Here is a 16,902-nt window from a genome sequence, read left to right on the forward strand (position 1 = left end):
CAGAAGAAACAACACATTCACACGCTTTGATTTATTAGTGACCATTAGTCATTCCCAATTCTAGCATATTTATTTCATTACACGATGGTGCTTTTGTAGATAAACAGTCCAATCCTCTGTCCTGCTTCAGATGAAAGGGTTACAGCTCCAAGAAGGCATCGTGCCATGCAGTCATACTGCAGCTAGAGCATCTTCAGTGATGCGGTGAGCAAACTTGAACACAATTTACTCGTGCTCCATCGATTACTGCGTCTCAGCTTTACTGGACTTTGGATTCTTTGCCCCAAGACTCACTTTAAACTTTCGAAAAGAAATCTCAGAATAGGTCTTAGATCTGAACAAACAAGAGTGACTGCTACAAATGCAGCACTACCTCGAGCATTTACCCTCAAAGCCCCCAAAATGCCCCAGAGACCTGAACTCTGCATCCTGGCAACAGCCAGAAGTTGGAATGCAGCGTGACACGAAGAGAAAGCTTTGTTGGATGTTCTCTGTCACTGCAAGGAGTTTGTTACTCCTGCTGCTTAACTGTCACATTCATTTCCCCTGTGAAAACTGTTAAAAGGGGTTTGTTGCTGCATCTCCGTTTATTATTAAAAAACTGTCCGTTTTTCGGTTTAATAATAAGCATAATGCCAGAAACAGATTTCAAACAAGCCTGTCATTTGTTAAAGGGCCACCAACGTGAGCCAAGCAAAGTGGGTGACATGACATTTTCAGCAGTGATAGCACGTCATCTGAAACTATTTTTATTATTTTGCCCCATGAGTTTTGCATAATTGTTATATACAGGCAGTTTTATGACTCAACACAGGAACAAATAGTGACTAGTTGTAGCTTCTAAAACTGCATATACACTTTACCTACAAATAAACATTTTACTGAATTGTTTTTCATAATCGTGAAGGTGTATGCAAAAAGTTTAATGTTAATATGACAAAATATAAATATAATTGTGCCAACATAATAATTTCTTTCATTAGAAAACCAATTTATTTTAAATATATATTTTATATAAAACAAAAATAAATCATTTTATTTTAGATAAACATATATACATTTTTATTAAAAAAAGAAAACATTTCATTAATTTTTTTTTAAATGGATGACTTGGGTGGAATAATGAAGGAATAATAAAATAATTGTATTATTATTATTTTGTTGTTTTTTATTATTATTTTTATTTTCTGTTTATTTATAAATGTATATTTTATTATAAAATAAAACAATTAGATTTTATATGAAATATATCTCAAATAAAAATATATATATTTCATAAAAATGTATAACAGTTTATTTAGAAAATAATAGAATTACTTGAATGAAAAATCAAAAATAGGAATAAAAAGTAAGAAAATATGTATATTATATAAAATGAAATAATCCGATTTTATATTAAAAATAAAAATAAATGTTTTCATTAAAAATAAATGGATGACTTGGACGGAATAATCAAAGCAGCAAAATAAGAACAGTGGTAAAAAGAATGTCATCTGCATGATTAAATAATAGCATCACTTGTCCTTATCAACAAATAAGACAGCAGACATCATAAATACATATATTGAAGAATCGCCATTCCTCAGTTGTAAGAGCCTGTGTGCAGTAGTGAAGGAAGGCGAGCTGTGATGTCGTCCCTGCAGATGGGACCCCCAGACTCTTGACTGCTCGCTCCTGATAACACTGCTGGAATTGTTCCTTCCCTCACTCCCCCTCACATTTATCAAAACCGAGTACAATGACACCCTTCAGCGCCGCTACACACTGAGGTGCTGTTAGCTGCTGGCCATCAAACAAACATCCCAAAACCTCACACAAATAACAATCGGGCAACATTTTATGAGTTTACATCAAGAGACAACATTCAGACAAAAAAATAGTTTGTTTGCTTGTTGTTACTTTAAAGGGATAAAAATCCTGTCGTCAAATTTTGTCATCATTTCTTCACTCCCACCCAGTTCAAAACCTGTATATGACTCTTTCTTCTGTGGAGGACAAAAGGAGATATTTTGAGAAATGTCTCAGTGTTTTGTGTTCATACAATGTTAGTCAATGGTGGCCAGTGTTGTTTAGTTACCGACATTCTTCTAAATATATTCTTTTGTGTTCTGCAAAATACAGGTCTGGAAGGACATATTCATTTTCGGGTGAACTATCCCTTTGAGGATGTAACTTTGGATGGTGCTGCAGGTTGTCTTGATTTAGCCATAAAATAAAAATGTACGAGAATTGAGATATTATACATACATAGGCCTATTTTAAGCTTGTCAGCACATTTGTACAGTGCATTAAAAAAATGTCTTTTATAAAACCCTTTTAATTAAAACAAGATTTTTCTGTCATGTTTCTGCCTGCTCTTTTTTAAGCACCAGGAGAAAGCAGCATGTTCATTTCACAATCCACTGATCTATCAGTACATCATCAATCATCTTCTTTCTTTGGCTAAAATAAATTTACTTAAACTTTTGCCACTAAGCATATTTATTTTTTGGCATGGCTCTCATCGGTGTTTTCTTCCCCGGGGTGAGGAATGAATAAACCATGACAGAGAGTGGAGAGGCAGAGCTTGTCAGCCATCTGAAATAGACTGGCACGGATCGGGTCACCTTGTCTGGTTTTCCTGTCCTCCATTTGACCTCTCTGTGTTTTTGCCACACACCGCAGTCTTCCCACGTTAAGTATTTCAAGTTTTAATACAACAGATGGGATGATAAGTTAGTTTGCTACATTTTTGAGAAACATATTCGGTCACTTAAAGGTCCAACGGTGGAGAGGGTGGAGTGAGCCGTCGGTTGCCATTCACAACCTCACTGCTAGATGCCGCTAAACTTCATACACATGGACACATCAGACACTGCTAAAATAAGATGCTAGCTAGACAGTAAAAAGTAAAACATTATGGAATAAAACAAAATAAAATTATAGGAAAGCAATTTTGAGACGTTTTCAATATAGAAGTATAGAAGTGTTTGCCACGTAAATAGGGAATTTGACAATTATCGATTAAAGATTATTTTATTTGTATTTTTTTCTATTAGGTGACCACGTTAACAGCTTTGTTGTTATCTGTGAGAGAGTCTGTCCTTTTTATAAACCAGCAGGTTTTATTGAAAAATATGTGTTAAAAATACTGCAATAGTGGGTTGTTTCGTTAAATCAGTCCACATTATTTCTCCCATCACAGGCAAAAACCCCGGCGAGGCGACTGCAGGGCGACGTCTGTGTTATCAAAGGCAGACTCGAGCACTCTGCTACAGCTTGCCGTGGTAGCAATAAAACTCACAGTCTGCGCATTCTGTCACAGCTGAATGCTCTTTAACAGGGGCTCAGTAACCCACTCACCCACACAACTAAAATGCTCTGCACTTTCTCAAGGACATTTGAAACCTTTTCTCATATGCTTTAGTCTTTTAAACTGAACCAGAAAAATTTTACATTTGACAAGAGACTGCTATGATATAAACAACTGTTTTCCATAGTCAGGTAAGTAAAGTGTAACATGCATAACCGAACTGACACATCCATAACGGTCCATATTTATCATAAATAGGAACATGGAAATTAAATAAAAAACTATTTTGTGGTCTGTGAAGAGCTATCCCTTCTTCATTTGTTGGGTATTATTGCTTCTGGTTTGCACATTTTAATCCTCAGAAATCCTACAATTTATGTCGTCTATCAAAAACGTGTAATTTTTTTGTCACATCCATAACGCATTCATTTCTCTCTTTTCAAATAGAAAACGTATGCTTAGACTGATATTTTTCTGATGTCTGGACTCCACCATCAGGGGTTTAGTAAAATATAAGCAAATGATTCAATACAGTAATAAATACATTCTCTGAGAATTTATATTTCAAGTTTTGACTCAAAATGGCACACCCATAATACTGTTTATTTTGTAATTTTCAAGCATTATAAAAGTAACAATATGAATTTTTTACCTTAAGGAGTGATTTTTGACCCTGAGAAACTTTTTGGAAAAGCAGCCTTTTACCGTTTCGATTTTCATAAAATGGGTCGCTTAATGTTTTTACATTTGAATATTTATTTGGTATAACATTGATATGACATTATATTTCAACTTGAAGAAACCAGACATGAAGTCATTTTTTTAAATACATGACAACCCATTTTTCTTTACTGTGAAAAGAGTTTTCGTATGAACGTTTCTGATGTCCACAGCTCAACATAGAATTGACCTTGAATGTGTAAATGAATACAAATGAGTATTGCTGATGAAGGGCTTGATTTATAGATCTGTTGAGAGGAAACTGCATCTCTGCAGTTACACCAGCACCTGGACACAGTTTGATGTAATGCACCTACAGAAAGGTTAAGTACAAATCTAAAGGGCATGGCAACAAGCCAGTGACCTGTCTTGCAGCGAAAGCACTTAGTTTTCACATCCATGCTGAAAGGTAATTAAGAGACCAGCGATGACAAAACCAACCGATGTACCCATTAGTTACACAGCCTGTCACAATAAAGCATTCTGACTCAACATGCTGTCAACATTCAGGTGTGGAAAGGACTGGTTACGGTTCACACTGAGCAGAAAAATCTTTGAAATGCAGATGGCTTCTTGTCACATGTGGCTTTTATGGCTTGTCTTGTGCTAAATATCTGATGTTGTTGTCGTTTGCCTGATGCAGACAATAAAAATGCAGTTTTTAGAAGAACAGGCTTGTTTATGTACATATTTAAGTATAATTATTACATGGCCGTCTGGGATACAAGATTTTCAGTTACTGCATTTTGTGGTCGAATACGTTTGTGTAATGATCTAGTCTTGATCAACTTAGTTAACTTAATAATAAACAAGTTAACTTAATAATTTGATATTTATTGATTTAGGTCCAGTGTATGGAATTAAGCGGCATCTAGCGGTGAGGTTGTGAATTGCAACCAACGGCTCACTCCACCCTTCTCTTTCGATGCACTACGGTGGCTGACACAGGACTAAGATGTCGTCACATTTTTGCTTCTTTGCCGAAGGAGATAACGTATTTACGAAACGCGCTCTGTCGAGCAGTTTGTTCGTTTAGGGCTACTGTAGACACAACATGACAAATTCCATGTAAGGGGACCCGCGGTGTATGTAGATAGGAATAGCTCATTCTAAGGTAATAAAAACATAGCGCTTCATTATGTAAAGTCTTTATACACCTCTGAACACATAATTATGTATATTATACCGCATTTCTGTCAATGGATTATCTAAAAAAAATTACACATTGAACCTTTATATTAAAAAAAAACTTTTCTACAGAAAAGCCACTCCTGTCATGTTGGATTCAGATCCTCACAAACAATTTGTGTCTCCAAGCTATTCTTAAATTTAAATTTCAATAAAGCTGAGAGAAAACAACTTCATTTTAGCCCTTTAAATGGCCGGCACAACTTGCCTTTCTTCAGCTCAGGCGCGTCTCAGTTTTGCAGCGCAGCAACATGATCCGAATATTTACACCTGGCAGTGAATGTCTCATCTGAGGCCGTGTGAGTGTGAATATATTTGTGTGTAAAGCGAATGCAAGCTTGTTCTTTACCCGTGTTATTCATACATAACCTTGAGGGAGACACAAGGCACCAGAAACTTCTCTATTTTCTGTAAAGCTGCTTTGAAGAAAATGTGCCGTGCTATACAAATAAATGCAATGGAGTCTAACTGAAGTGTGCACATGTTCAATTTCTAAGCATAGGTGTGTTAGTGTTGACATAATCTCTGTTACTGTGTTTATTTTCAACCCAGCGTTGGGTCAAAAAGGGACAAAAATAAATCATTAAATCAACCCAGAAAATGGTTTATATTAAAACCAATAATGGCTTGAACAACCAATCTTAGGTTAATTTACAACTAAACAGTTGGGTTAATTATTTTTGGCCTAAGGCTGGGTTAAAAATAATCCAGAATTTTTACTAAAGTGTAATAAAGATTATCAAAATGCTCTTTCAATGTGTATTTGTATCTTGTTATTGGGTCAATGTTTTATTGTATTTTTATGTCACATGACAACAAAATGGCATGTTTGTCATTTGGTTATTTTAAAAAAGTCCTCCACCATATTCCTATCATTTAAATAGCTTGACCATATATTTGTTTTTCAATAATAATAATAATAATAATAATAAATGTAAATAATAATTTTATATTATAATAAATACCAATAAACAATTACCCCAAATTACTATTTTCATTATAATCTTATTTATGCTTTGACTTTATACTTAACATATACTGTACATTTTAAAGACACATGATACTACGTTTCTCCACCGATACAGATAGCCGATTATCCAGATTGATATCAGCCGATGCTGATAGTATGGTGGTTATATTAACTCGCATTAACTTCCGAAGATTACAGATACATTTCAAAAGTCTTTATTGAGAATCTTACTAATCATCAGTTTGTTGTCCTGGAAGCAGCAGATGAGATGAGCATAATGCCACCAGTGGGTCCTGCTGAACGTTCTCCAAGCGACGGTTGTCTCTGATGCGGACAGCGTAGCCGTTCCACTGGCTGCAACACAAGACACGAGCGGGAGTGAGAAGCGGCTCCCATGTCCTGTGTTGCAGCCCCTGGCCCAGCCACAGGTCACCTTCATCTCCTCCACTTCTGCTGCATTACTGCCAAACAGATAAAGAGAATGTAATGAGTGCAGAGAAAGAAGAGGAGGAGAGATTAGGAATGAGAGAGAGAGAGAGAGAGAGAGAGAGATACTTTTCCATGCCTTGAACACCACATTAATCACAAACACTGAGAATAGCTTTCCTGTTTCATCTCGGATCAGAGTAGCCCTACCTATTACACATGACCACACCAGGGGAACGCAGCCACTCTGGCCCAAATTGCATAAAGTGAGGTTAATGACATCGTAAGGCACCTTCCAGCAAAGACAAAGAATCTCTCGAGAGCCTTCCTCAGATATCAAACAAAGTTGGAGTGTAGCATTTCCATTTTTAACACAGGTATGTGAATCCCGCAGGCAGGAGAAAAGGGGGGTTATCTCAGTGACAAATTTGTCATTCAGTACATTAAGATTATTGAAATGCATAGAAAATGGGCTCTTTCAGTAACACTGCTTTGCTTGTAGCACATTAAACTTCTGTGCTAAAAAACACAAAATGCCTCCAGATGTACCCTGCTATTACCACAGCATTTGTTATGCACAGCAAAATCGCCAGTGTTAAAAGGGTCAAATTACCTCTCTGAATTATTCCTTCGTCTCGTATTAATATTGTATAACATTTTTTTTACATTATTATGTATATATTTACTTTTTTAACATTTACATTTATTTAACAATTTAGTAACTTAAGATTTGATGAAAACAAAAAGAGCTATTCATATCACTATAATATTCACAGCATTAACTTGCTGCTCCTTTTATGACTCATTCTTATTAGGGATGCACCGAATGTTCGGCCACCGAAAATGTTCGGCCGAATATAGCAAAAAACGCAAGTTCGGTGTTCGGCCGAATATGTGAAGTGGCCGAATAAATTTTACCGAACATGACTCGTGATACGATCAAGCAGCAACCAGCGCAGAGAGAGAGAGAGAGAGAGAGAGAGAGAGAGAGAGACACGTGCGCTTTATTAGCCTACTGCCGCAAACATTTTGGCAGTGCGTGTGTGCGTGTGTGTGTGCGCGTGTGGAGCATTTTAAAGTGTCAGAGAAAGACACAACACGGGACTTGCCGCACGGAAGTAAATTTCCGAATGAAAGCATCTTTACCGGTCGGCAACTTTACTTCAGACGGAAGCGGGCTGTCTGACAGTAGCCCCGCCGCTCGCGACATCATTTGACATCGTACAGTGGTCACGTGCACACAGTTCCCTGTACTAAACAACTTGTCAAAGTATGTTCTGTGCACCTTCTGAGAGAACAGTCATCTTTTGTGGGCGGAGTTTGGAGGAGAGACGTGAACTGAAATGGTTGTCAGTCAGCATCCGTCAGAATTGCTTGGATGTTGCATTGGATGTTTTTTTTTCTCAAATCATTTTGCAATGTAGCCTATAATAATCCAACAGTTTTAGTTTATTCGTATTTTTACCTTATGGCATAATGTGGAATGACAGTTTTTAAAGAAGTGTTTTGTTGTAGGGGTACAGAGTAACTTACATTACATTCTTTTAGCAGTCAGTTATAGGCCTAATTAATATAGGCTATTCATGAAGGGAGAGGGCTCAATCTTTTGTTTGAATTTACTGTTTTGCTCAATTTTATATTAAGTTGTATTGTAGTTTATTGAAAAGCAAGACAAATGATAAAAAGCACATTTTGACTATTCAGTTTGTGCAATAGTGAAAAAAATGGCTTAATAAATAGAAGAAATGCAAAAAACCATGTTCGGTGTTCGGTATTATTCGGCCTTCGGCCAAGTGTTTCACATCATGTTCGGCTTCGGCCAAGAATTTCGTTTCAGTGCATCCCTAATTCTTATCACAATTTAAATAAACGTTTTAGCTCATCATGCTCCTGCTTTTCTGCATTAAGCTTTATTTAGCCTTAATGGCAGCTAGCGGCTTTGGTATAATTTTACATGAAAAAGGTAAGGGAAACTTGATAATATCACATGAACAATATTGCCTATTTTTAACAAATTTTGCATGAATCAAAACACATTTCATAAATCACTAATCAAATAGCCTATAGAATAGCTACTGTTAGCTAACAATAAAAACAATTGTGGATTCACTCTGGTCGTGTCTCCCAAAACTCTGCCATGTTGAGTTACTACATGTTTAAAAATGCATTACCCAGGAATTCCTAATATTTTGTTACTTGTTGCGTGAGAAAATAAATGGTTTTGTCTGCATCGTGTAGATGTAATGTGGGCGCAATTCGGGTCGCGGCATTTTTGTCAAACGGGTAGGGTAAGGTCGGGTACGGAATTGAATTAGTGCTGCTGTCCGATGTGGGGTCGGGTGTTCTTTTAATTACTGCGGGTTTATCAAACAGTACCCGTGCAGAACTCTGACGCAGAGACGTGCCAAGTCTGTTCACTGTGATGGAACTGTTTTATCACAGCAACGGTGGTTCACGGATCCCTCTCTCTCAACGGCTCCGGGTGGAGGCAGGGTGGGCAAAGCTTCTGATAAGGTGGGCATAGCCCACCCTGGCCCCCCCATGGAGCCGGGCCTGACCCCCTGACTACCATAGTATATACATATATACTGTATATATATATCAAAATACTATTATATTACTCTCCAATATCATCTTTGTGTCATTCGTTCTTTTGCTTTTCGAGTTAATCTCTTACTTTCAACTGAAATATTTTCACAAAACACATACTAAATATCCCTTTCGTTAAGGTGAAAGACAGCAATCAGTGAAAATCTCACAGCTCCTAGTGTGAACATGGGTCCAACCTACTTCTGAAACAACAGGGACACGCACCACACGACGCCTTAGCGGTTCAAGGATGACCCAACAAGGTGAACCGAAAGAGTAGCTGGCAGCGAAAACTTGCACGCTGACAAAACGGTGAAATCCAGTCCGGACTCAATCAGATAACAAGAGAGACCGGATGTGCTTTTCTCAACATGGTCAACATTTTAGGAGCAAAAGTACAGCAATACATCCAAGTACATGAAATTTATCTAATCTACACACTGAAATTGCTATTGTCTCAAAATTAGGCGAGTTATTTTAATAAAAAAGTAGGCCATCTATTAAAGCATGTATTCCATTGCTTACACGGATTGCTTTTAATGAGTCCAACAACGAAATGGATTTAAAATGAGCTTTGCATGCTTTACTGCATGCTTTAATGAAAATTGTGATTAAAGAATTGATGTAAGCTAATGAGTAATGCTTCCACAATGACAGCACAGAACAGAACATACATCGTGTTCTGCCTTGTAAATGCCTCTTGCCTCTTTGAAGAAGAGCCATTCTCCTTGTTTGACTTATTACACCATGTTTAGTAACAATGCTGTACTGTACCCACCAACACAATAGCTGAGTTCCACAAAGAAACAATTACGACCAACAGCAATGTGAATGACTATGCATTCTTGATCACAGAAGCGCTTTAAAAACCTTTTCCTCCAATATAAAGCCAACATGGGGCTGTGACCAAGTGTGGGCATAAGACCTTGGGGTCAATGTGAGGGCCCATTGTGTTTTGTTCTCTGAAGGGCCCACAACAAATGGGCTTCCTGTAGGCAAAACAATGGTTTTCAGTTTTCAACAAGCCTACTGCAATCCACAGGCTAACAAAAATCCCTTTTCCGTACCAGGCTTGGCCATTCTCCAATATCTAGTGACAGGAACCGTACCTTAATCAGATCTATAAACAACTGGCCCGCGGTAGTGTGCTTCTTTATTTGAGAATCAATTCAAAGGTACAAAAAATTTCATGCTTTCTGTTTCTTCATGTGATGTAGACTAATTGTAGTTAACTGGGACAAAACAATTTACAGACAAAAGTTTAATGAAATACAATGCAACTCTGATTCGGTATTCCGAATTATGATAAATTACAAAGTGTGACAAATTTTAGTTTCGCCCGACCTTATTATATTTCTAGTACAATTCTGTGGTGCTAATTATTGTAGTAATATTTATTTTCATGTAGCATCAATGTAGCATCGAAACACAACTTTAAAAACATAATTGTGTTATGAATAAGCATATTCGAAGAGGGCACCATTCCTTTAAGAAATAATTCACCAAAAAATACAAAATCTGTCATCATTTACTCACAACGTGATATTTTTAACAAACTCATGAAATTCTTTCTTATGTGGAACATTAAAGAAGATGTAAGACTTTTAGAGACTGACAGATTCAGTCAATATTCACTCTAGAGGAAACATTTAAGCTTTTATGTTTCACAGAAGAATGTCGTGAAGAAAGAGTGACTTTTAAAATGACATTAGGTGAAATAACTGTTGGAAGGACTTTTACAACTATTTCTTTAAGTAATTCTCTCTATAACCCAGGTGAAAACAGTGCACTATAATACACTTAAAGGGATACTTCATCAAAAAAAAAAAATTCTGTCATCATTTACTCACCCTTGATTGTTCCAAACCTATATAAATTTATTTGTTTTGCTGAACACACAGGAAGAAATTTGGAAAATGTCAGATCTCACCCACCATTTACTGCCATAATAGGGAAAATAAATAGGAGTCAATAGGGGTGAGATTTGACAATCTTCCAGATATCTTCCTGTGTGTTCATCAGAACAAAGAAATGTATACAGGTTTGGAACAATCTGAGGGTGAGTAAATGATGACAGAATTTTCATTTTTGGGTGTAGTATCCCTTTACATGTACTTAAAGTGCTTTAAAGTGCTCTATAATCATGCACTAGTTTTCTACTTAATATACAACAAAAATAGTTTTCAGTACACCTTAAAATAAACTTAAGAATATCTAAGTGTACTCAGCTGTGCTATTTAGAAGTACAAAAATATGGAGACAGGGTGAGCAAAGCTTCTGATAAGGTGGGCATAGCCCACCGGGGCCCCCCGTGGAGCTGGGCCTGACCCCCTGACTACCATAGTATATAGTATATATATAATATATATATATATATACACTCACCTAAAGGATTATTAGGAACACCATACTAATACGGTGTTTGACCCCCTTTCGCCTTCAGAACTGCCTTAATTCTACGTGGCATTGATTCAACAAGGTGCTGAAAGCATTCTTTAGAAATGTTGGCCCATATTGATAGGATAGCATCTTGCAGTTGATGGAGATTTGTGGGATGCACATCCAGGGCACGAAGCTCCCGTTCCACCACATCCCAAAGATGTTCTATCGGGTTGAGATCTGGTGACTGTGGGGGCCATTCTAGTACAGTGAACTCATTGTCATGTTCAAGAAACCAATTTGAAATGATTCGAGCTTTGTGACATGGTGCATTATCCTGCTGGAAGTAGCCATTAGAGGATGGGTACATGGTGGTCATAAAGGGATGGACATGGTCAGAAACAAGCCTTCGGCCAAGTGTTTCACATCATGTTCGGCTTCGGCCAAGAATTTCGTTTCAGTGCATCCCTAATTCTTATCACAATTTAAATAAACGTTTTAGCTCATCATGCTCCTGCTTTTCTGCATTAAGCTTTATTTAGCCTTAATGGCAGCTAGCGGCTTTGGTATAATTTTACATGAAAAAGGTAAGGGAAACTTGATAATATCACATGAACAATATTGCCTATTTTTAACAAATTTTGCATGAATCAAAACACATTTCATAAATCACTAATCAAATAGCCTATAGAATAGCTACTGTTAGCTAACAATAAAAACAATTGTGGATTCACTCTGGTCGTGTCTCCCAAAACTCTGCCATGTTGAGTTACTACATGTTTAAAAATGCATTACCCAGGAATTCCTAATATTTTGTTACTTGTTGCGTGAGAAAATAAATGGTTTTGTCTGCATCGTGTAGATGTAATGTGGGCGCAATTCGGGTCGCGGCATTTTTGTCAAACGGGTAGGGTAAGGTCGGGTACGGAATTGAATTAGTGCTGCTGTCCGATGTGGGGTCGGGTGTTCTTTTAATTACTGCGGGTTTATCAAACAGTACCCGTGCAGAACTCTGACGCAGAGACGTGCCAAGTCTGTTCACTGTGATGGAACTGTTTTATCACAGCAACGGTGGTTCACGGATCCCTCTCTCTCAACGGCTCCGGGTGGAGGCAGGGTGGGCAAAGCTTCTGATAAGGTGGGCATAGCCCACCCTGGCCCCCCCATGGAGCCGGGCCTGACCCCCTGACTACCATAGTATATACATATATACTGTATATATATATCAAAATACTATTATATTACTCTCCAATATCATCTTTGTGTCATTCGTTCTTTTGCTTTTCGAGTTAATCTCTTACTTTCAACTGAAATATTTTCACAAAACACATACTAAATATCCCTTTCGTTAAGGTGAAAGACAGCAATCAGTGAAAATCTCACAGCTCCTAGTGTGAACATGGGTCCAACCTACTTCTGAAACAACAGGGACACGCACCACACGACGCCTTAGCGCTTCAAGGACGACCCAACAAGGTGAACCGAAAGAGTAGCTGGCAGCGAAAACTTGCACGCTGACAAAACGGTGAAATCCAGTCCGGACTCAATCAGATAACAAGAGAGACCGGATGTGCTTTTCTCAACATGGTCAACATTTTAGGAGCAAAAGTACAGCAATACATCCAAGTACATGAAATTTATCTAATCTACACACTGAAATTGCTATTGTCTCAAAATTAGGCGAGTTATTTTAATAAAAAAGTAGGCCATCTATTAAAGCATGTATTCCATTGCTTACACGGATTGCTTTTAATGAGTCCAACAACGAAATGGATTTAAAATGAGCTTTGCATGCTTTACTGCATGCTTTAATGAAAATTGTGATTAAAGAATTGATGTAAGCTAATGAGTAATGCTTCCACAATGACAGCACAGAACAGAACATACAGGTTTGGAACAATCTGAGGGTGAGTAAATGATGACAGAATTTTCATTTTTGGGTGTAGTATCCCTTTACATGTACTTAAAGTGCTCTATATTCATGCACTAGTTTTCTACTTAATATACAACAAAAATAGTTTTCAGTACACCTTAAAATAAACTTAAGAAGATCTAAGTGTATTCAGCTGTGCTATTTAGAAGTACAAAAATATATATATTTTTTATATTATCTACAAAATTAACGTGTGACAATAGGTACATCATGGAAGTGTATTTAAAGTTCACCAAAAAATGAAAATTCTGTCATTATGTACTTACCCTCAAGTTGTTCCAAACTTGTATACATTTCTTTATGTATAATACAAAATAAGATATTTTAAAGAATGTGGGAAATAAAACAGTTCTGGGGCACCATTGACTACTATAGCAGATTTTGTCCTACTACAGTAGTCAATAGCCAACATTCTTCCAAATAGCAGAACAACAAAATTTATAGAGGCTTGGAACAACGTAAGGGTAAGTAAATGAAGACAGAATTTTCATTTTTGTGTGAACTGTCCCTTTAAGTGTCTTTAGTGCACTTTTTTAGAATACCTCAACATCCCTTTAAAAAAACAGCATCTTTATCCTCTAAAAACTGATTATGCATAGCGTTGCAGGGCGATCCACAACACTGCGTCTCACACGGGGCGGCATAAGGAGCGAGAACGCCAGAAGCAGGACTTTGATGCAGTTTAATAGGCTCTCTAGCTGCGGCATATACAATTAATGACCTTTCTCAGTGATGTTCCAGTGCTTCTGAAGAGTTTATTTGAGTAAAAGAAAAATAACAAGATTACTTTCTTTTTTAAAAACCCATTTCGGTGCTGAGAAGGGATCGAGCTGCTGTTACATCTGTAGTTCTCTTTCTCTTGTGCTTATCTCTACATTGAGACACTTGAAAGTATGAACAGAAACTTTCGCTTCACAAACAATTAGGTTCAATGGCCAGGGCAACAGTTCGGTGAATAATTTAGTATGGGCACTTATTTCAAGAGAGAAGCCTATCTCTTTTCGCAGAGTAAAAATACAAAGTAAAGCATGTCATTTGAAACGCAAGGTGATGTTCTGAAGAGGTGGCTGCGGTGTCTTTCTTCAGAAATTCATTTGAGAAGAAAATTGTTTTTGGCAGCATGTTCTAAATATATTCAAGGAAAGAAACGTTCTTTCTACACTTGTATGCAAAACACCTGCCATTCGTGTTCTGTTGACAGATAAGAAAACTGAACAGAGCAAGCAAGCGTTTTTGATTACGGATGAAAAGCCAAGGTTTCAATAAACCCATGATAAAATCACTCTAATTCACAGACTCAAGTGTCCTTGCCTTAATTCAAATTGCTACAAAAGCTGATTTAATTTATAAAATACGCTAATGTTAAAAACTATTATAACCAAGTGATATATTTATGTATCTTAACTAAAGCTATGTATAAGCCAAATGTGTAAATGTAATTTAAAGGTTAATAAAACAACAGTGATATGCGCTTTTAGTCATTTCACAATGCTTCAGACGTGGCTCATCCAATCATAATTCAGAATTGTATCAATTATATATTTCATCATTTGAAAAGGCAAATGAGTAACATAAGAGTATTCATCTTGAAATAACAGTTGTATTTAAGTGCCAATTGCAGTTTAGATGTGCGTCTGTACTTTGCATCTACATTTCGAGCTGGATTTACTGACAGAACTGGATTGAAGGGTCTTACAGAGTCAGAGCACCTCTTGAACTTTTATTCTCAGGTCTCAGCAGAATCAGAGCTGGTGTTGCATTACATGTTCGTTTAGAGACTCACTCAGGTTTCTCCCTCCTACAATTCGGTTTAGCGTTTCCAGCATGCTGACAGCACACTTCATCCCCCTCATGATTTTAGATCTGCGAACGGGGAAAGGGTTTATTATAAGCAGGGTACTTTATTTATTATGACCTGATATTAATAAATAGTAGAGCGTAACAAATCGTCCTGCATAGCTCTGCAGTAAACTATACACACATGCATCTAAGGCAAACATCTGCATTACATACAATTACAATTCAAGGACAAAAGGGTATTCAACGATTTCACAAACAAATCTAGTGCATGTGCCATGAGAATTTAAGATGTGTTGACTTATGCCAGAGTATTAAATGTCTTTAAAGCGTCGAGTTAAGAAATAAAACTAAAAAAGAAACCCTAAAAGACCGTGATATTGATAGCCAGTGCCTGACAAAATGTTGTATAAAATAAATTCTTAACCATTAAATATATAGCCATTGTCCGACACATACAGAAAAAATAACAGGCGGTGACAATAATAACAACCGGCTACTTAAAAAAGGACAAACATGCAGAAAACCATCGTTTAGTGATAATAAGATTTTGAAGTGTTCATGCTTTGCACCTACCTGCAGCTGGAGTTCAGCGGTGGAGAGCTCGGTCCACGCGCTCTTCTCAAAGGTGACGAGCTCTTGGGTGCGCGCTAGCGGACATCCACCGTCCTCCTAAAAAAAACGCCCCCGCGTGCGTCGAGCGCTCAATCCGTCCCCTTTTCTCTCCCCGGTCACGTTATAAGAAGCGTTTTACACAGCAGAACACTCTCAGATTACTATAGACAGATACAGAACACGTTTCTCTGCTCGCGCGCCCGCTGAGAGTCAACGTGAATTGCTTTCTCCGTTGCCTTAAATATCTAGTTTCATACACGCAGCGCCTCGGAGTCCGTGTGATGATGATTATGCTATTTCTTCTCCGTAATCTATGAGAAAGCGACGCCGTGAACGGCTCAGGAGGGGTCTGTTCTCGTGGCGTCTAAAATGGGTTATAAATAGTTAATTATGAGCACAATTCTGTCAAACAATCAATGTTCAGTCTCTCGTAAATACCTGTCGAGGTTTTTTTTGCAGCTGAAATCTAATTTAACATCTGACATAATAATGATTTACTTTTATAACCATACACTTTTTTTCTTTTTACTGTCTCAACTATAATACAATAAAATACAATTGGTCAGAGATGACGTATTTTTGTATGCAAAATCCGGAAGCGAGTTAGCATTTTAAGACTTCCGGTTCCATCGCGCCAAAGTCGTTTTTTAAGGGTTTTTGGTAAATTGCCCGAAATAAGGTCTGTGGTAAACAAAACCTCTAAATATTTGTATGTTTTATTCTATGACATAAAACACACCAATTATAACCCGCTTGTGATTTTTTTAAAGCCTTATTGTCTCAAAAAAGTTGCTAAAAGTGACTACTTCCTTTGGCAGGGACGTTAGACGTCATCGCGCATAGAAAGCTCACAAATAATGCAACATGGGCACACAATTCTTAAAACGTAGATGCGGATTCATCCACGGAGTAATTACTTTCCAGTGAACACACTTTTAATAAAGTTTGAATGAGTTGTCGGAGGCTTGGTGGTGGTGACGTTGACACGAGCGA

The 16,902-nt window shown here is 37.3% G+C and overlaps 1 long non-coding RNA gene across 1 annotated transcript; it reads right to left on the reverse strand.

Annotated features, from left to right (window-relative positions):
- Positions 1–1,297: 1,297 nt before the first annotated feature.
- Positions 1,298–16,163, reverse strand: LOC130566656 (uncharacterized). Its single transcript, XR_008964506.1, has 3 exons — positions 15,871–16,163; positions 15,281–15,360; positions 1,298–6,631 (listed from the first exon to the last, which is right to left on the reverse strand). It is a non-coding gene; the product is annotated as an uncharacterized LOC130566656 (long non-coding RNA).
- Between the last annotated feature and the right edge of the window lie 739 nt (positions 16,164–16,902).

The sequence above is a fragment of the Triplophysa rosa genome, linkage group LG16, assembly GCF_024868665.1.
Source record: "Triplophysa rosa linkage group LG16, Trosa_1v2, whole genome shotgun sequence".
NCBI lineage: Eukaryota > Metazoa > Chordata > Actinopteri > Cypriniformes > Nemacheilidae > Triplophysa > Triplophysa rosa.